We start from the raw sequence: 12,846 nt of genomic DNA, 5'->3' as shown, positions 1-12,846 counted from the left end.
CTAGGATGGAGGAAGGATTGGAACATCTAAGCCCTTCGCTTCCTTAGTTACTTTGCTCAGTTTTGAAGGGCAGGGGTGGCTTGAATTTGGTCCTCTGATCACAGGCTTGTTCTGGAGCGCTTGCAACAGCAGCCTGGATGAGTGGTGAATATTCGGCAAAGCTGAAGGCCTGCTGTGATGTGGCCCTTTACTCGAAGTGTGCTGGAGTGATGGTTGGAGTGCACCAGGTGATATGGATGCTAGAAGGGCCTGGAGTGGGAAGATGCAGAGGGTTGTGTTGTAAGCTGTTGCACCCCCATGTGCTACAAATGAAGTGCAGTGAACCCCCTTGAGGCTCGAGACTATGGGTGGCTCTAGTAACATCAGTCTAGACATAGCTAAAATTAAGTGTCATTTTTTCTGTTTCCTTTGGAGAAAGAGAAGTGCTTTTCCTGTTTAAATGCTCAGATGGATAATATGTAAAGGAAACTTCAAGTATTTTTGAGATATTTTTATGAAGGGGGGGGGGGGGGGGGTCCTTGCATTCAGTAAGAGCAACAACAAACTCATGAAGGCCACTTAGCTGTGTCTGTTACTAGATGTGTCTTGAAGAACCTTCCAAGCACCCTGCAGAGCCAGGACTGTGGCTGGACACTTGCATCAGCATCTGGAGGGTTAAAAATCTCTCCCAAGATAATAAATCTCCAACTCACCAGTAGTGACAACAATCCATAAAAATTCAGTAGTAACAACAGCAACAGTAAGTAAAATACTGTGATGCTGATGGTAAAAGAGAATCGAGAACAAGAAAGCCTGTATTTTTAGCTAAGGGAAATATGATGATTTTCAATGACCAGTGATCAACACTTCAGTATTAGCTGAGTTGCAAAATCATTTCAAGTTTAGCTGTCACCAATAATTAGCCTCAAATATATCATTGAAGAGAAAGTCGAATGAATAAGAAAATGGAAAATTTATTCCAGCAAGGCATCCATTTTCTTAAGTACGTGTGATTTGGTATAGGGCATCAGTGACTCCCCAGTCAGCAATGTGCCCCCTCACCCCCTATAACCGTGTGTGGACCATGTAAATGTGATTCAAACTGCATGTCCAGTTGGAGCGGGGCAGCAGCTGGAGGAGCTGGGTGCTGCAGTCACTCTGCACATGGCTGGTTCTACCTTGCAGCTCCTAGTCACACTTTCGGAGTCTATAGATAATTTCCTTACTGAAGAACCAGTTTAATTTTAGGAACGTGGGGCTTTTTTTATGTTACCAGCACATTATGAAAAGCACGTGGTAGCAGCTGTTAAGCCTAATGAAACCCACAGCAGGGAAGAAAACAAAGTATCACCTACGAAAAGAACAAGCAGAGGCCATGGACAGATGTAAGTGGCTGAGAATGTTGGATTTCCAGACAATATAGCCCTTTTTTATCATTTCACTGTGGGGAAGATGAGAGAGGACTGGGATGACTGAGGCCATGTGACTCCTAATTACAAGAGAGATTTTTTAGAGAAGCAGATCTTTCCCTAAGGAAATACCTCCAAATAGCAAGGACAGATGAACTGTCCTTGCACAGGATTGACAGCAAGGAGAGCATGGCAACCCAGGGTCCCTCTGTACACCCACTAGAGCAGAACGATGATAAAGGCTGAGACTAAAAGTATGCAGGAAGCAAAGTCACAGATGGATCAGGGAAAATGCAAGCATTATAATTCAGTTACTTCTGCGTGGAAAGCAATAAATATAAAAGGTAGAAAGAACAGTGTTTGTTCTCTTGAAAGTAGGACAAGTGGAAGGCAGAGCTGTAGATTGTCTGGATGTGGAGCTGTCCACAGCCTTTGTAAAGAATGAAACCCATCAATGCAGGCTGTGACTGAAGTTGTCCAGAAATGTCCAGTGAAGAATCCACAGTGTGAATTCAGCTGATCCAGGCTGTCAGGCTGCCTGCAGTAGAGAAAGCATCTGCTAGACATTTGCTTTCTAATTCTTAAAATTAGAACGGTAACTCTGTTACCACTGTGTTGCTGAACGCATGGAAATACAAACTCAGTAATATTGTTATGCAGCAGTGTTAGACTGGAGAAAGGCAGCCCTCTTCAAGGACAGTCTGAACACCACTGGGCGTAACTGGACCATTGAGAAGGAAGCTATGAAACAGAAGGTGTTATCACCTAGGGAGGGTAGGAGTTGGTACTCACAGCAGGGCATGGAGGAGCAGGGTAATGCGGCACTGCAGTACTGTGGCATTCCTCACATAAATGGGGAGGGACAACAGTGTTGTTGGGATTTGGGCAGCATGCAGATGGAGTCTAAAGCTATATTCTGCAGGTGGATGTTAGAAACAGGTTTTGATGCAGCCTATGAGACAGCACTGTGGAAGAGGGACAGGTGAGTCTTTGATTAGAGTCCTTGTCATGCCTGTGGAAATTGTGCAGAGTGGGCAGCAGCCAAACAGCAGTGAGAAAATGTCAGGTGAACTGAGGGTCTGCATCAACTACAAGTACTGAGCCTTTAAGAAACATGCTCTTCATTTGCTGTGCTGGGGGACCTATGTCTAGGTAAAGAAAGACCACGGACTCTCTTCTTGAGAGCATGTTCAGAAACAGTGGGCCTGTCAGCTGAGAGTTTGTCCATGTGTACCAGGGCTGCCTATACAGGTGAACAGCATTTGGTTCTGAAGGAGCTCCCTTACCACCGCAGCCATGTGCCACAGTGATTCTCAGTCACCTGGGCTGTCAGTGGTGAGATTCCTGTGCTGGAGAAGAAAATATCAAGGGTCACCAACTCCTAAAATCAGCAGTGGGAGTGAGATAATGCAATGGCTGCAGCTAAGGTGAAGCAGGAGTGAGCTGGAGCCCCTTATGTTGAATGCCTGATGGCTGGAAGGAGCTCTTTCTGAAAGACAGAGCACCCTGATGTCATTTGTAGGCCAGTAGAGAAGGGTAACTTCTTCCACTGATGGACAAAAGATCCGTTAACATCCACAACTGTCTTACAAGGTCATGAAAACATACACACCGATATAACCACAGTCTCTCCTTTCCTTCCTATTCTGATTTTTTCATCCATGTAGACCTGTAGAGCTGAATGGACTTCTGATAGCAAGTATGATTTCAAAACATGGTCTTTTTCCCAAGCCTGAAATATTTCAAATCTGAGCTGCAGGCAGATATCCCCTGAAATCTCTCTGAATTTCCAGAACAGGAAGACACCAGGACTCCAGGGTCAGCCACTTCAGGACAGCCAGCCATGGAGAATACCTGAGGGCCAGGGACATAGAAAATCATGAGTTTTAACCAAGGCTTTGCAAGGACTATCAGTACTGGAGACCCACACAGGCTCTGTCATGGATGACATTTCTTCTTCTGTGGGGGCTGATTGTTTTTCTGCTGAAAAGCTTGATCAGCCAGTTTTGTGCAACAAACTCCTTAAGAAAAAAAAAGTGCACTTCCCTTGATCCTGTGCTCTTGTGGAATGACTGCTTGTTCTTATACTGAGGCAACTAATTTAACTCATTAATTCTGTACAGGGGCAAACTCTGTGTGGCATTGGGATAAGGAGAGAATCTTCCCTCATATGATACCCTTACCAGAAGAATTGAATTGAGTGGTGGTGGTCAGGTTTTGAGAATCCCGAACTCCACAGAGGCTGTGCAGGATGACAGAGAAAATAAAGACACTGCAGGTACAGACAGGTAAGTACAGAAAACATGTCTTGAATCAGGGTCTGGGTCTCTCTGGGAAGCTCTAGAATAATGATATGGGATGATATATGTGAACAAACTTGTTCTACCAGGAAAGCAGTCTGCCTGTCTCTGGGGTGGTTGATTAAGCTCTCAGTTGTAAATATTTACCCTACTTCCATGCATTTAAGGTTTTAAATCAAAATAGCTATGACACAAATGGGCTGCACTTGGCCTGGAAACTGAAACCAAGTATGGAGATAACAGCATGTGGAGGTGTGTAATACAGATGCTGGCAGCAGAGTTGGTGCATGCATTAGCCCCATGAGGTCATGGCTGCAGTAGCAGAAGATGGGGTCTGTGCGTGTCAAACTGGCAGAGTAGGCTGGAGTGAGATGGATCCCTCCCGTGCCAGATTCCCACAGGCAGATGGGGAGAAGGGAAAGACCACAGATTACACCTGCAAGAGTCCTGCAGGCTGATCCCATTAGTGATGCATGAGTATTTGTGTGCATGGAGACAAGCGTGGCAGGAAGATGTCTCTGGATGTTGGTAGCCATAGGCTGGCTGCCTGGAGAGGAGTGGGACCATCCCAGGGTGGTCTCATGGACTGGCAGTACTGTGGAAAGAAGGGCCACTGGGTAGGAGGTACTTTGAAACCAGGAATGGGGATGACCATGCCATATCAAATTTCTCCTCACAACTGGGAGGGTGATGTACCACTCACTTTCCCTTCGCTATTCTCTCTGCATACTTGTCTGAAAGAGGTGATGGTGCAAGATAAACTGTGGTGTCCTGCATTTTTGTACCTTGAGGAGACAGCCATGCTAATCTGTCCTATGCTATGACAGTCTCAGGTGATTAGGGGTGGCATCTCATGGCACCACTTTTGCTTTGCTGGTGGTGCAGTTTCTACGCTGATCTTTGGCTCTCTTAGCAAAGAGCTCCAGGACAGAGGGCTAGAAAGTGATGAGGAGAATCATGGTGACTTTCTGTAGGATACACGCAGCTGGACAATGGGTCAGGGGAGTGCCCAACTTGCTATCATATACTCCAAAGGACTGGGACTGTTAAACATGGTGTTCACCTCCTGGAAGGCAGCAGGTAGCACTTGCTGGGGCAAGAGTGAAATCCTGTAAAATTGAAATGGTGTCTCATAGGGGACTTTGCCGTGGTCTCACTGAAAATCAGAGGGTCCTGATGCCAAGTTCCACTGAGAATGAGTTGTAGGCTTGCCAGGTATTTCAGTACTTTGGATGGTTGCTGTTGTAGCCAGAATATCTCTTTCTTGAATACAGGATTCATTTCAAGTTTCGATGAAGAGCTGTCTTGGTATCGATGGGCTTTGTGTTAGCACTTGTGTTAGAGGGAGAGATTAATAAGCATGGCAGTCATTAAAGGAGCCTCTCTGTTGATTGTCTGTAGCTCAAAACTCCACTGGCAATGACTGAATGGGGCAGTGATTCTTGACAGAAAAGGAAATGTAGCTTCCTTTCCTTGTGTCTCATTTTCCTCCCATGGTTTTACCTGTTTACAAGGAGTCACTGGCAGTGAATTAACTTTGTGACGTTGATTTTTTTAAACAGAAAAGTTATACGCAAAGCTGCAAGGCCAGGAAGTAGCGTTGTCATGCATTTCCTGATAACCTTTGGGGGACCTTGGGGATCAATAATATCCCAATCTTAAAGCTCCCAGGAGGTCAAACCATTGTCTCCTGAAGCAACAACCCACAAGTATTGGTTTCACTCCAGTTGCCTGCAAGAAGCTTTCAGCCCTGCTAGCCCTAAGGGCAGCTTTTCTTCTCCAGAACAGACTTGGGCCCCTTGTGGACTTGCATTCTCATGGATGTCCTTGGCCCACAATAGCTGGGCACAATGTAGGGGATGGTAGAGGACTGGAGCAGATTTTCCTCCGTCCCTTACAGGAGCTGGACATAAAGCCATGACTGTAAGGGTGGAGGATGTAGAGCACATCAGAACCTGAACACTGGGAGGTGGTGAAGGAGCTCAGTGTGTGTCCATGCCATGTAAGCTAGGCTCCACTTGCTGAGGAAACTACCAGAGCAGAGAGCACTACACAGATGTTATTTTAGCTTCTGTGAGGTATATGATTTACCTGCCAAAACTTCTGCTTTAAAAGTGAGCACTGCATCATGTCATTAGAGCACTTCTTACATGGTTTAACTATGAGCTAACTAACAAAATAGTCGTCAGCCGGGAATAATCATGTAATGATGCTCTTTCTAGGGGGTCCTGTTCCTTACCAGTTGGTCGTATTCAACACTGATTTGGAAAAAGACAAATCATTGTTAAGAAATTTAGAATTAACACAAAGGTTGGAATAATAGTATATAAAGCACAAATATAAAGACAAGGGAGGCCTAGCACGCTTCTTAGAAGAGGTACTAAAATGTGGTGCACACAGTCACTAGGATCCAGGATCATCAAGATGGCTTTACTGAGGAGGTCTTTCCATCTGCCACCTAGCCCCAACAGTGGAAGAAGGGGAAGTGTCTCTCTGTGACAGTCTGTGGCCCATTGCTGTGCCTGGTAGGGGAGTTAGAGCCCCTAGGAAGTTTGCTTTCCAGCTCCTGGCGCTCTGTGTTTCCAACCTGAGAGCTCCCAGCTCCTCAGGGTCCCAAACTTACCCTAAATGGAAAGATTTTTTTTGTCCGAACCATTTCCAGAGGAACAGTATTCTGCTCATAGGAGTTATCCATCATCTCTCAGCACCAGCCAAGCTAAACGAACCAAATTTATCGTAGTGAGGAATTCAGTTCTTGATTACAAAATTGGAAACACAGTGGGAGTCCTCTGATGTGGTGCTGGTGGCCTAGAGTGTAGGCAGGCTGGCTCAGTTAGGTCTCTGGGCTTCTCTACTGCCCAGAGTAAAGCTGTACTCTCTACTGTCTGCAGAGAGAAAGAGACCCTCCAGAAAGCATCCCACCCAACCTTAGGCACCAATCTTAAGGTAGGATGGGCTGCTGTGGAAACATTTCTCTCTCCACTGACTATACAGAAGGAATCTGGACAGCTCAAATGAGACATGTAGCTTTTCGATAGTGAAAATTAATCCAGTTCAAATGGTGAAATCAATCTCACTCAAAACTAAGGAGGTGAAATGGAGTGTGAGTTTGTTCACCCATGGCTGCTGCAGCAGATGATTTAGATCGGGATGAGGTGATCCCTGAGCCCTGGCTTCCTGCAAGGCCCTGTCTTTTCCTGTGCTTCTGGTTGAGATGGAGTCATTCTCCTTTCAGCTCTCTCCCTATTTATTGTATTTCCCAGTATTTTATCAAATAGGACTTCATTACAGCATGTTCCTCCACCCTCTGCTCTCTAGGTTATAGAGCTTCCTCCTCTTTCCTTGTTTCATGGAGCTCAGTTATGAAACACGCATATGGCAAATGATTGTTATCCTCTTCCTGGTCCTTTGTGGATTTGATGCTTTTGCTCTGTTACACCATTAGTTCACTCCCTTTTGCATTAACCTGCCTTTCCTGACACTCAAAACATTTCCATGTTTTGAGCCATTAACATGGCTGTTAAACTTTGTAAAAGTCATACAGCATAAAAAGCATAAACTGCTCATTAGCTCTTTCACAGAAGGTTACACATGAAATAATATTAATTTTAGGGGTATCACACCAGATCTGACAGTCTGAGAGGTGATGCTGCTGCAGCTCTATGCTCCAGCTCCAACCTGCACAGTTGGGCTCCAACTGCTCCCAGTAGGCACACGCACATAAGCACACATGTATAGCACACACATACATATACGTACACACACATATATACAAACATATATACATATGCTGCTGGATCCAAGTCTCACCAGTTGCTGGCACCTGGATATATGAGACCTGAGGCCACAGCGGCACTCCAGTTGCTGGTACACCTCCTACCCCCTCAAAATAAAGTCTGTCACCCAGGAAGATAGTTAGAAACAGCATTTAATACAGAGACAGGCCAGACTGTGCTGATCTGGTGCAGGACATGGCCAGACAAGCGTACAGACCGGCCACCCATTGACACATGACCGGCCCTTTTTATCCCCTTATTCCTCTATTTTACCAGACTTGTTCCTCCCCAAATCACTTGGATACCTCCTTTACCCACCTTTGGTTCCTCCGTAAACACCCCATAATAAGTTGTCTGCCCAAATGCTCTTCCCCTGCATACCGTGATGTGTCCCACACCCCCAGGCAACAACCCTCTCTGTCCCAAAGGTGCTCTGGCATTGACTCATCATGGTGGGTTTCACACCTGGACCATAGGGCCGAAGCTGTCCTGGCACAGCCCTGGGAGTCCCCAGAGATGGTGTCCCTTCCCCTGGGTCCATAATTTGGGTTCCTGTCTGCCTTTGTCCCCCTGTGCTCCTGGCTTGTGGAGGTGAGCCTTTGATGGGCTGCTCTTGCGATGGCCTGGCTGCAGCTGTGGCAGGGTGTTATTTGGGCTCCCCCCCACCTGTTTGTCTCTCTGTGTCCCTTTGTGGGGGTGCAGATGAGTTTTTATCGCTTAAGCCAACAATTAACACAAAGTATAATCTTGGCATCAAAGTACATTTTCCCTTCCACCCTCAGCTACCTTCTGTCAGTTTTGGAGCCCCTGGCATTCCAGATAGATTTTCTTTTTTTTAGTGATACTCTTTTTAGAAGGTACAGCCCCCTTTACCCTGCTGTAAAAGTTTAATTTTTTTTTCCCTTTGCTCCTTACAGAATCATGCATCCATTCTGCCCGAGTCTCTCATTGGATACCTTAAAACAAGTTTTGTGTTGTTTGTGACCTGTTTAACCTTTAATTCCTCCTTTAAAATCCTTCTACCTTGTTTCTAGCTCAGATACAGTTGTGAAGGATGATGGGAAAGGTGGAGAGTGGGCCCTCCGTGCCCTTTGAATTCACCTTCCTCTTCTGCAGAAGGAATGTGGAGGTTCAGCTGATCTGGTAGGGCTTCTTACGGGAGTCATTATTGTTGCTCAGCTAGAAATGATGACGAAGCTGAAGCAATTCATGTGTAAGGAGGCAATCTATTTTTATACAGAAATATCTATTACTATGCGCTTAAACTAACCCCTTTCATTTATGTTCTCTTAAGTGAAGGCGATCAGTACTAGGAGAAAGAGATGGGCAGAAACACCGGAAAGTTTGAGGTCTGAAAGGGCAAATCTTGTTCTTGGTGGAGATTTCTGAAATGAGCCTGTGCAGAGCAGTGTCCAGGAAATGAAGCAGGGCTGATAAAAGCAGCTTGGTGCAGCTGTTTGGCTCTGGTACATGGGTGCAAATCTGAAAGGCTTCAAGACTGCTCAGCCTCCTGCAGTTCATCCCAGGGAGGGCACTCTGAAAGTGTCTCCCCAGCGTTCAGGTCTGGAGGGCACCCATGGGGAAGGGCCCAGGGTCAGTGGGGCACAGTCAGGAGCGTGTCCCGCCTCTAGCAACGCTCCTGTCCATTGCCTGGGGGCTTTTCTCGCTGACTGAGGATCCAGCAGCCAGAATCCTGCCCTGTCCGTATGTCTGCCACCAGCAGGCTGGTCCTCTACAGCTACAGGGCTGGTGAGGTGCCTGCCTCTGACCCTTAAATACTCAGCTGCTCTCCCCCTTTGCCCACACTTGTCCTCTCCTTTTTACTTGTACTAATTTTTTACCTTTGCCTACTTCTTACTTGACCTTGCTTCTTCCTTTTATTTCTGCAATAGCTGATGTTAAATGTTAGTCATTCCAAGTGACAAACAATTACTGGCCCATATCCAAGAAACTGCTGCTTATTTAAAATCTGAGGGTGAAACCGTACCAAGGAAATCATACAGTGATCTGATCCCATCTTTAACAATTCCACAACCTGATACATTCCCACAAAGTTATCGCTACCTCTTTCCACATCATTTGGCTGAAATGTAAGCAGTCCAGCATATAATAATGTAACCACCTGAATTATGTGTTTAATAGGAAGCATGCAGCCAGGAGACAAAAAACAAGCATTGAATCTATAAATTATTAAATTTAAAAAGGGAATGAGACATCTTTGGCCAGAAATAAGCAAAATGCCTTCTTACAAGCTTTCTGCTGAAATCTCCTGGTGTGCTCACAACTCACTGACACCCTGCCTTGAATTGTTGCTTCAATTCCTGTTTTGGTTGTCACCACTCTCAATTATTTTAAAAAAGGACCTAAAATAGATTTATATTTCTTAGATTTTATTAGACAGTAAAAAAGAGAAGTCTGAGCTGCAGCAGTTAAATAATTTATGACCTTTGCTAGAGGGGCAAGAAGACCTAAAATAAAAATAAAATACATGTATTGGAAAGAAAGGGTTTGGATCTTATTGTTTTTCCTGCCCACTGGTTTTGCTGGATGCAATTTTGAGATATATATTCAATAGAGAAGTTTTTCCTCCATCACACAGCTCCATATTATCATCAAATTCTAACCACCAATTCATAAAAGACCCATCTCGATGGAGTTGATCTCTGCTTCGATTTCATGGTGATAAAGCAAAGCTAGGAAGCAGGTGGTGGGTGTACTTTCTCGCATGAAGAGGTATTTATTGTAGGTAGTGTACTTAAGCATTAAGCAATGATGTTTCTTTTTCATGCAGCTTTGAAAATCAATATGTTCCCCTACAGTTCCTCCAATACTATCATTAGCTGTCCCTCAGAAAGGTACTGTTAAACAGCCTTTATGCATTGCTTTGCTTTAGCAGGCCTGAATCTGTCTCATATGCCCTAGTGTCTTACTGCTGATCCACAGCGGATTTCAGTGAGGCACTGAATTGTTTTGGACATTGGCAAGAGGCTCATCGCTGCTGTAGGTGTCAGGGGAACTCTTCAACCTGGCTTAACATTCCTCCAGGGGCTGAATTGCCAAATATAATACAAGTTTAGCACCTGACTGATACTATTAAGATCTGAAGATATTTTCTTCTTGGTGCCTAGAAATGCTAATGTCAACCTCCAGCCCAGAGATACCCACACCAGAGTTCTGTTCCTGCTGTAGTTGTGAAGACACAAATACAACTAAGAGGACATAGATCTACCTGGTGACTAACTCTGGCAGACACGGTGGACAGCACCGTATCAAATAAATGTCCATAATAAGCAAATGTTCAGTAGTATGCTACAAAACTACATCTTTCCTGTCCATAGGGCTTAGCATATGATTTAATTGCGAGCAGGAATAATTTATTCCTCCTAAATACATGTACTGTCTCTCATTCTTGTTAACACCTCTCCTTTTCTATCTCCCCTTGATAAGTTCTCAGTCTTTGACATATCTTATAGCAATGAGTTCCACAGTTAATTATCTATTGTGGAAACCAATTACAATAAAGCAAACAAAAACCAGTCCCTGCTTCTGCCCGGTGTTCTTCATTAGTCTTCAATCTGATGTGTGTCAATAAAACATAATTTTGTACAAGCTGGAGTCAAGATTCTGAGTACACCCAATTGTCCTCCAGTTTGCTTAATGTGATGTTCCCCAGATTTCATCTCCTTCTAGACAAGTCATGAAAATCTTGTTGCTGTTTTCCAAGTCTCTAATCTTTATGTTAGCTGTTCCTACAGCCTCCTCTATTCTTACCCTATCTTTTATAAGTTCACTTTCAAGCAGAGTTCAAGAGAAGGTCGCCTTGCTTGTAGATGCATTGTCATTGTTAAAGTATTATTTTCTTTTGTTGGTTTTTTTGGCCACAACTTCCTATGACACTAAAAAAATTGCACAGATCATAGGATACAAGACTTAAAGGAGCCTCAGGAGATCATTTAATATACCACTTGAACTGAAGCACAGCCAGGGATCAACCCTTAATAGACGTTTTAATATGGTTCTCTCCTGCAGTTGTGCCAATATAATTGTCCCTAGCCTGTTCCTGTACTTCTCTGTCTTGATGGGCAGTGGGTTTTTTCGTATTATGTTGCTGAAATATTTTTTATGCAAAATAAGCTGTTCATTTTTTGCTCTTTCACCCTATACAAGATGGAGAGCAAGTTGCTATTGCTCTCTGTGAAACTATTTTTATGTTGTGGGGGACTGGTATGTCTTCCCTTGCTTCCCCTCTTTTCTAGAAGGGAAAATTTACAGATTCCACTGGTTTACTGATTCCTCCACATGGGACCTCTTTTTCTGGTTTCCCTCCAAGCTACCAGCATGATTATTAAAGTCCATTGACAGGAAAAGCCACAGCACTAAGCTGCCGACCTCCGATCTCTTAATGCCTCCTGCTGCTACATTCCACAATCAGGTTTGGTTGCTGGCTGCTGTTCATCTGCTTATTTTTTGCAAAGGCATCGCACCACCAGCTCATACCGAGTTTGTGGTAGACTCTAATTCTGAGCTTAGGTTGTGCTGTATTGTTGCTAATGTGCTATTCCCCATATTGTATTTGTACATCTGATTTCTCCTTCATCAAAATGTGGTGGCATGAAACTTGGCTTCGGCGGTGGAGTTTCTGCTTCCATGTTCCTGGCAGCTCGTTTGTTTCTCCCTACTGCAGATTGCTTCCTCCACAGATATGACTGCTTGTGAGGCTGTGCTGTGAACCAGAGCAGAGAACTGAACCAGGTTAGATATAATACTTGATAAATAAAGAAGAGGTATTTTTATTCTGAGTTGTCTCAGGGAGCTGTTTTGCAAAGCAGCCCCACAAACAGTTGATCATCACACCTAAAAGGGCAACAAACTTATACTAAGGCAGAAATGAGCAGATTGGAGGTGGGGAGAGAGGGAGAAAATTCTAAAACCAGATTTGATGGCAAGGGTAACCTCACCTGCCTAAATCCTAGACTGAGCTGTTTGCATTTGTCTCTGTTGAATTTGATTGCATTTATTTTGGGTCATGCCTCCAGTTCATCAAGATCATGTTCAGTTCTGATCCCATCCTCCAGAATACTGTGAAATCTTCCCAGTGTTTGTGTCTCAGAACCCCCCGGTCCAATTCCTGTCTGTTATCTCCTTTCTGAACTACTGAGAGAGGCGGTGAGTGAACTATATGGAAAGCTGAGAACACACCAGAGGTCACAGCATTAAAAAGAGTTGTGCAATTCATATTTTTATACTGTAAAATGTTTGGCATATTTACAAAACTCACAAGGTGTTAAGGTTACCAATCATCTGCCAAAGCAGACAGGGAACACTTTATACTGAAATGTAAGGGCTTCCTGCCAACAACATGGGTAGAGGTGCTACCCCAAT

Source organism: Accipiter gentilis, chromosome 7 (genome assembly GCF_929443795.1).
Source record: "Accipiter gentilis chromosome 7, bAccGen1.1, whole genome shotgun sequence".
Taxonomy (NCBI): domain Eukaryota; kingdom Metazoa; phylum Chordata; class Aves; order Accipitriformes; family Accipitridae; genus Astur; species Astur gentilis.
The sequence above is the reverse complement of the archived record's forward strand: the minus strand, read 5'-3'. Positions refer to the sequence as shown.